General features: G+C 37.3%; 1 long non-coding RNA gene across 1 annotated transcript; it reads right to left on the reverse strand.

Moving 5' to 3' along the window:
- Positions 1-1,057: 1,057 nt before the first annotated feature.
- On the reverse strand, positions 1,058-8,853 carry LOC142181201 (uncharacterized). Its single transcript, XR_012709675.1, has 3 exons — positions 8,599-8,853; positions 7,858-7,951; positions 1,058-1,675 (listed from the first exon to the last, which is right to left on the reverse strand). It is a non-coding gene; the product is annotated as an uncharacterized LOC142181201 (long non-coding RNA).
- Between the last annotated feature and the right edge of the window lie 588 nt (positions 8,854-9,441).

A 9,441-nucleotide genomic window follows, 5' to 3' on the forward strand; every position in this document is an offset into this window, starting at 1 on the left:
CAACCTCGAGATCATCCAAAATGACACCACAGGTGCGAGTCGAGTCGACGAGCTGTCCATTCACAATTCCGAGAGGTTCAGTTCGAGTCTTTTTCCGGCGTGCGGTCAGAGGTCGATGACTATCTTTGTTCACAGTCGGTTTTTAAATATAAAGAAAGTTTGCTACAAAGGTCCATTCTCCTTTACTTTATGGTTAATGTATTGTTATTCAAATAGTGTGTGAAGTCATTTCTTGTTGTTTATGCTTTTGATTGATTATTCTTTATATTTGAAATAAATGGTTGTTGTTTGGCTGATGTAGTTTCATCTAGGGACTTTTAAAAAATTAATATCACTTCTTAACTAAGGCTAAACTGGCAGTTTGACAAGTTTTTAGAATTAATCTTAGTTTGTCTTATCCTTGAATAATAATAATTTGCTCATAATTAAAATACTTTGTTGATTTTTTTTTTATTTTTTTTTCTTAGAATAGTTTATGATCTAAATTAATGGAATCAGTAACACTATGATTAAGTTGGACCTTGATGTTAATTTTTAGAGTTACAAAGGTTTTTATTTTGAGTTGATTTGACCGGATGATTGGCCGTAGGTGAAGTTAACAGACTATGGGCCGTAACTTTGATATTAGAAAATGTTGGACTAAGCTAGTTAGGGCCAAAATAATTCTGTCAAGCCCAATGGCATCTCAAGATACATCCCTTTCTACCCACAATGTTATAGCTATAATCCATGGCCTCACAACAATCTCGAATTTAGGAAATGAATAATTATGAACATTCTTAGTTTGCTTTAGGCGCGTAATTAAATCATCGTGACTATGGGTACGACTCCCGTGACATAGTTACGATACGTAATCCCCAATTCGGGTGTGCATTTCATGTGACCCGATCATAACAACTTTGAAAAATAATAAAATAAACATATTGCGAATCACAGGTGCATTTCATGTAGCGTGGTTGCAGTGTGCCCCCAAAACAACAAGTGTACGACAATCGTAACTTGTTCAAGAAATAATTCCATAAATCCTAAAACCGGTTTTAAAATAATTAAAAGCAGTTTAAAAGTTTAAAAATTCAACTAGGTTTAAAACTTGTAATTAATCAGATAATAGGTCAATTATTAATAGTTTAAGCGACCGTGCTCGAACCACGGAACCCGAAAATGCCTAACACCTTCTCCCGGGTTAACATATTTCCTTATATAGAAGTTCTGATTTCGCTGACTTTTAAATAAAGTCAAATTTCCTTGATTTGAGATTTTAAAATAAACTGGTGACTTGGGACACCAAATAATTTATTCCAAGTGGCGACTCTAATTAAATAAAATAATCTCATTTCGAATAATGTCACTTTAATTGGAAAAACTCCCTTATACGCCTTTCGAGTGGAAAAAGGAGGTGTGACAAAAGTTATTTTTATACCATTTATTAATCAATAATCTCGTGATGTAAGTTCAAATGAACGGTGCGGAATAAATACACAAGCCCGACATTGGAGTGTCACTAGTCATGAGTATCTACTACAACTGTCTAACAACATAAAAACCAACATGGCCGGGAAAATCACAAGAAATACACTAAGGAAGAATAAGGAGGGAGAAAAGCAGGGTTGCGATCGCCAGACAATTACCTTGCTAACTCCGATGAACCTGCCACCGAGCTCAGAAATACCTGAATCTGCACACAAGGTGCAAGGAGTAATGTGAGTACGCTAACTCAGTAAGTAATAAAAGTAAACGAAGACTGAGCAGTAAGAAATCACGTAAACCATGTCATAGCACCACAGTGGTTATAGTATGTTCCCAAAACAGGATACCATTCAAATCATTTAGTTAAATTTTCAACTTCAGTAAAATTCTTTAGAAAATATCTTTCTAACCTTTTAAATAGAGGTTTAAAGAAATATATATAGTGAAAGTGATGAAAATTATAATCGGCCCCTTGGGCAAAACATAGTTCGTATACAGCCCCTCGGCAAACAGAAATTTAGAACCATTTCATTACTTAAAAATCTCGGAGGAAGTAACAAAGCCAAATCGGTGACTAAATTCCGAACACCTCATAAAAACTTCAATTTAAATGAAAGTTGTTTAAAGCATTTGTTCAACATTTTCAATAGAGGCTCAGTCTAAAGATGAGTGAAAGTAGTAATTTAATCAACATATTCAACAGAAACTCACTTTAAGGAGGAATGAAAAATAATAAGTTCATAAATAGGCCCCTCAGGCAAAGCATCACTCGTATATGTGTGTATATATAGCCCCTCGGGCAAGCCACTCAATCACTCATGACTCAACTCTCAGCAATCAGCGCTCACACTTAGCACTCACGCTCAATAGGTACCTTATCATAACCGTTGCGGTGTGCAACCCGATCCATATATTGTTGCGGTGTGCAGCCCGATCCATATATATAGTCGACTGCGCTCATTGGAGGTGTCCAGACTCCGGAGGGGCTCCTACAGCCCAAGCGCTATATCGTTGTGGCGTGCATCCCGACCCAACATATTGCTGCGACATGCAGCCCGATCCATATATCGCTGCTACGTGCAGCCCGATCCATATATATATATATATATATATTGCTGCGGCGTGTAGCCCAATCCATAAATATATAATCCTCACAACCAGGCCCTCAGCCTCTCTCAGTCATCAACCCTACCATTAGACCCTCGGTCTATCTAAGTCATCAACCTCACAATCAGGTCTTCCGCCTCTCTCAGCCATCAACCTCACAAGCTACTCGGACTATTAGTAAAACATGTCGTTCAGCTCAAATATCATTTATAGTATCAAAATTGAGTAAATAAGGCTGAGTTATGAAATTAATAAAACACAACATGACAGAGTACAATTATTAAGTCAAAATAGTGAGGAAAAATAGTAAAAGCCCCACAAGGGTTCAAAACAGTTGGTATAAGGCCCAAACGTGGCATTTCGCCCAAAACATATCAATACTTTTCAAAACACAATGATATCAAACAGTTTTCAATCAATTACGCGACTTAACAATTGTACGGGATGGACTAAGTCACAATTCCAAGCGGTGCACAACTCCACGCTCGTCATCTAGCGTGTGCGTCACCTCATAGTAGCACAACGATGTGAAATCCGGGGTTTCATACCCTTAGGACAACATTTACAATCATTACTTACCTCAATTCGGTCCAAACTCTAGCCCGCGATGCCTTTGCCCCTTGAATTGGACTCCAATTGCTCAAAATCTAACCAAAATCAGATTCATACTATCAAAATATGCTAAGGGAACAAAGCCCACTCAAAAATAATCAATTTACATCGAAAATTCTGAAATTGGCCAAACCCGACCCCGGGCCTACGCCTTGGAATCTGATAAAAATTACACTGATAGAATCCTTACACTCTCACGAGTCCATACATACCAAAAACATCAAAATTGGACCTCAAATCCCCAATTTACATTCACCAATTTCAAGCCCTAATTCCCCAATTTTAGGCTTTAAATTCCACCAATTTCATGTTTAAACAAGTAAGAATCAACATAGGATCGAGTATTGAGTTTAAAAATCTTACCTCCAAGTGTTCCCTTCGATTCCCTCTTCAATCCTTCTCAAAAATCTCCAAAATCGCTTAATAATGGTGAAAGATAGACCAAAAATCGCGAACATGGCTATTTAAACATTCTGCCCAGGCCAAAAATTCCTTTTTCGCGAACGCGGTCAAGCCTCGCATTCGCGAAGCACAAATAATTCACAGCTCAAATTTCCTCTTACGCGAACGGGATGCCTTACCCAGCTTAGCCTACGCGAACGCGTTTCTTCAGTCACGAACGTGATGCTTTAGGGCCTGGTGCCCAAGTCTGCTTCACCCTTCTACGCGAACGCGAACCATGCCACGCGTTCGCGATGCACAATCAGGATGCATAACTGGCCTGCCTCACTCAACATCTCTTGGCGAACGCGAGGGCCAAAACTCTGCAACACTGAACTGAAGAAATCTGCAACTTTCAAAACAAGAATTTTATCTGTTTAACCACCCGAAACACACCCTAGGCTCTCGAGACCTCAACCAAACATGCCAACATATCCCATAATATCATTCAAACTTGTTCCAACCTTCAGAACACTCAAAACAACATTAAAACACCAAGTTTGCATCGGATTCGAGCCTAAGAATTCCAAAAACTTTCAAATTCCGCTTTCGATCAAAAAATCTATCAAACCTTGTTCGAATGACCTGAAATTTTGTGCACACATCACAAATGACACAACAGACCTACTCCAACTTTCGGAATTCCATTCCGATCCCTATATCAAAATCTCACCTATCAACCGGAAAACGCCAAAATCCCAATTTCGCCAATTCAAGCCTAAACCTTTCACGGACATCCAAAATACATTCCAATTACGCTCGTAAGTCCCAAATCACCTAACAGAGCTAACCAAATCATAAAAATTCCAATCCAAGATCATATACTAACAAGTCAAAACTTGGTTAAACCTTTCAAATTTTAAGCTTCAAACTGAGAACTGTTCTTCCAAATTCATTCTGATTACCCTGAAAACCAAAACCGACGATTTACATAAGTCATACTATACCACACGGGTCTAGTCATGACCGAGAACTGGCAAGCGAGGTGCAAAATCTCAAAACAACCGGTCGGTTGTTACATGCAAGTGTTCAAGCATTCAAGCACTTCAACACAAATTTCAAGTATTCAAGATCAAGAATAAAATCAAATTAAATACAAGGCATTCAAGATCAAGGTTACTTGTTCGTGATATAATTCGTGGCAACAATCAAAGTGTTCGCGACAGATAAATCAAATCAAATTCAAGATCAAGCTCAAAGGCCATTGAATTTATACTGGAAGCAGAATCAAAGGAATCATAGAGATTGTACACTCATATTACTTGAAATCAAATACTATGATCGTTGCAATATTTTTGGTCTTGATTTTATTTTCTTGACACAATTTATTGTCTACAAATTCTTGCACACCCAGTGGCATAATCTCTACCTCTCATCTCAACTTTTCAATCACCAAAGTTCAAGAACATTGAAATGGCTTCAAAGAAAATCAACTCCGGTTCAACTTCCACCAAGGTTGCTAATTCCAGGTTCTATGCTGATGTGGAAAGCATCCTCGATGTTACCTTTGGAAACTTTGGACAAGTCACAAGGAGAAAAGTAAGCTCTTTAGGAAAACAAACACTTCAAGTGTCATCCGCATCAAGCCCTATTTTCGGATCTTCATCCTCAAAAGGAACAAGATCCTCTATAAGTGTGACGCAGAAAGGGAACGATGTTGCTAAAAAGATCGAAGAGGTTCTTGCTCAACTTAGTTTATCTAAGTCCAAGAAACCTTTATTGCAAGTTGATGATGTTGACTTGAGCGTTGGATATCCTCATGCAACCACTAAGCTCTATTCCAACAATGATCCATATTATTCTTCATCCTCAATGGCGATCATGCAAGCAATGGTTATTGAAGCTTCTACTGTAGAAGAACAACTTGAAAATTTTTCGAAAGCAATTGAAACTTATCAAAGCACATGCAATATCAAGATGCTAAACTTTTGAAGTTAACAGATACATTGGATAGCATAATAGAGGAAGAATCGACACAAACACCTTTAAATTTTCAAAGATCACAAGAGAAAGAAGACTCCTCCGTAAAGCAAGCAACGACAACCAAGGAGATTCAAGTCTCTGCTGAAGGTTTGATTCCCGTTGAGAAATTGAAGGACTTTATCATGGAGGCTATCAAAGATAATCCTAAGTCGTCATCCAAATTATATCTCACATATGCAAAGCCATATACGCAAAGAATTGATAATTTAAAGATGCATGTTGGTTATCAACCTCCTAAGTTGCAAGAATTCATTGACAAAGGAAATCTAAAACAACATGTAGCGCACTTTGTTGAAACTTGCAACAATGCTGGAATGTACGGTAATTATCTTATCAAACAGTTTGTTCATTCTCTCAAAGGTAATGCATTCGATTGGTACACAGATCTCGAACTTGGTTCTATCGATAGTTAGGAGCAGTTCTAGCAAGAGTTTCTCAATCGTTTCTATAGCACAAGATGCATCATAAGCATGATCGAACTTACAAACACTTATCAAGGAAAGGATGAGCCGGTTATTGACTTTATCAACCACTGGAGGAGCTTAAGCCTCAACTGTAAAGATCACCTTAGCGAACCTTCTGGCATCGAAATGTACATTCAAGGCATGCATTGGGGTCTTCACTATATCTTACAAGGAATAAAGCCCAAAACATTTGAAAAACTAGCAACTCTTGAATATGATCTGGAATTGAGTATGGCTACAAGTGGAGATCAAAGGTTTCTTGACTTTGAGCCTCATGATGAAATAAAAGCAGACGATGCTCAGAATGGGGGCAAGTATTCATCTGAAGATGAAACTGAAGAGTCCATGCATGTTGCTATTCTCCTTAATGCATGAGCCTAAGATGCAAATTATCATGCTTCTTGACGCATGAACCTAAACTGCAAGTTATAATGCCCCTCAACGCACGAGCCTAAACTGCAAGTTATAATGCTTCTCGGCACATGAGTATATATTGTATGTACCAAAGCTCCCCAATTTTGAACTAAATCTTTAAGACGTAAAGCTCTTCAAATTTGAGCAAAGTGTTCAAGTTGCAAAGTTTTTCAAATTCGATCAAAGACTCAAGTCGAAAGCTCTTCAAAGTCGAGCAAGGACTTCAAATCATAAAGTTTTTCAAATTCGAGCCAAACATCAAGACATAAAGCTCTTCAAATTCGGAAAAGTCTTCAAGTTGTAAATCTCTCCAAATTCGAGCAAAACCTTTAAGTTGCAAAGCTCTTCAAAATTGAGCAAGTCTTCAAGTTGGGAAGCATTTCAAATTGTAAGACAAATCTTCAAATTACAACGCTCCTGAACGCACGAGCCTAAACTGCAGGTCATAAAGCTCTTCAAATTTGAGCAAAATCTCCAAGTTGCAAAGCTCCTCAAAACACGAGCTTAAATTGCAAGTCGTTGCGCTCCTTGATGCATGAGCCAAAACTGCATGTTCCTACACTCCTGGCTCGCATGAGTCTAAACTGTGTAGGGTCCAAAAAAAAAGTCGCTAGGTTGAAAACCTCGAAAGAGGCAGCCTAGGCAAAAGTTATGACATAAAAAAATCACCCATTATGAACTACGGTATGACTTGATCTTCTTTACCGAGGTACGTAGGCAGCTTAAAGTTTTATTCTAAGTTCAGTCACATAAGTTCAAAAGATACATACTGCCCTAATCGTTGTACAAATGAAGTATGATGGAAGTAATTCATTCAACCAACACTTGAAAGTCGGGCTGAAATATCATTTTTCTATTGAATTTTGGATCTCATATAACTTAGAGGGGGCAAGCCTATAGGGTAAACCAGTGTCTTCAGTGGGACGATTATAATCTTTTCGAAGGGTACCAAGTATTTGCATTGAAGTATAGGGGTTCTATCACGACCCAAACCGATGGGCCGCGATGGGAGCCTGAGTCCTACCTATCAAACACCCCTAAGCATGCGTCTAAGATATGAACCTGAGTAATATCTGTTGCATCACGAAATTAACATATGTGAAGGAAACCTTCCATCAAGGTATATGTACGTATACATGCAGAATATAGTGGCCGAGCCGGCAAGGCTGCTATAGACAACTATACATCCAAAGCTGAAAGCTGACACGGCCACATATAACCCAACTAGACATACTGTCCACAGACCTCTAACAGAAACATAACTGTACAAAGACGGGACTGAGCCACGTCATACCCATATACATACATACATACATACATACATACATACATACATATATATATATATACACACACAAACGTATCATACCAAAATCAAAAGCAGCTCCGAATCAAATGGAGCACGCCAACTCTCACTGATCAGGGATCCTAAGAAGGTGGACCGTCAGCTTGCCTACCTACACCTGCGGGCATGAAATGCAGGCCCCGTGAAATAGGGCGTCAGTACGAAAAATGTACTGAGTATGTAAGGCATGAAAATTAGTACGTAAGAGACATAAGTGAAACATGGAATACAAAAACACGTCTTTAAATCTGAATAACTTTGTAAATTCTGAAATGTTTATAATGTCATGCACGTGCGTATAAATGTCGTGTCATGCATAGGTATGAGTGTACATAATATCATCAAGCCACTGAGGGCATCCCATCATATCGTCTCGGCCACTGTAGGTAACATCATCAACATATACCAGCTGATCAGGTGGTGGTGCGTATATAATGCCATAACATTTTTCCATATCCCATATACATATATTTACATATATACGCATATATAATGCCATCTGGTCATAGATCGATGCACATGTATAAATAAGTGAAATGCATGAAAAATATGTAATAATCTCAATATTCCTTCCGGATAAACTTTTCCAACTGCGTATTATTCTGAGACCCATGAACAGAAGATAATAATATTTTTCATGGGGAATCAAGAATATAGACACCCCTACTATTTCTATGAATAGAGTAATTTATGGAAACTATGTGTCTCGTTTCTTCAGTATAATTTGGACCATGCCAAAAGAAAGAAGGGATGACCTTAATATACCTGTTCCTGGAATTATTTGAACGAATCTGCTTCTACGAAATATGGACGAAATTCACACTTGGACGAACTTGAAATCTTGGATGAATTTGTTCTGCTTTGCTTCTAACGTTTTTGAACAAGGACAGAAATGGATTTAATCTATTTGTTGAACTTTGAAATTTCACTTAAACTCTTTGGCTAAGAGTTTGGACGAGAATCTGTTTCAAAGTTCTTGATTTCAAGACATGACTTTGAAGCTAAGAACAAATGGTCTAATTAGATAAGATTTTATAAGTCTTAGTCACTTTATGCTTAAGTCATATTTGATTATTAGGTAAATACCTACACTTATGTGTAGTGAGTCATTTCTTAAATTGGTGGCCTTGTGCCACATGGAGAGTGGTTAATTTATTAAATTTTTATCCACTTATTAGTTAACTGAGTAATGTTTTGTTACTCTATAATTAATCAATTACCCGCATAATTTAAAAATTATCACAAATTACTTAAAATTTTATTTATTTTTAAAATACTTCACATATACTTTATATATTATACTGCCGTGGTCATATGGTACCTTGCATGGTGTTGACAATCAATTTTGCCCCTCCTTTTCCGGATCTATTTCTCTATGCTTCCTAATTCTTAATAATTTACTAAGTATATTTATCCAAAATATTTGTTATATTTTTTCCAGCCTCAAGATGTTTAAAATAAAGTACAATTATTAGCCTTAATATAATCTAGCATATTAATTTATTGTTACTATATCGTTATTATTTTAGTAACTTAATCACCATCATATTATGCTAATGCATCGTAGTAATTAATACAAATATTGTTTAGTTCTCTATTTTCTATTCT

Source organism: Nicotiana tabacum, chromosome 5, assembly GCF_000715075.1.
Source record: "Nicotiana tabacum cultivar K326 chromosome 5, ASM71507v2, whole genome shotgun sequence".
Lineage (NCBI taxonomy): Eukaryota > Viridiplantae > Streptophyta > Magnoliopsida > Solanales > Solanaceae > Nicotiana > Nicotiana tabacum.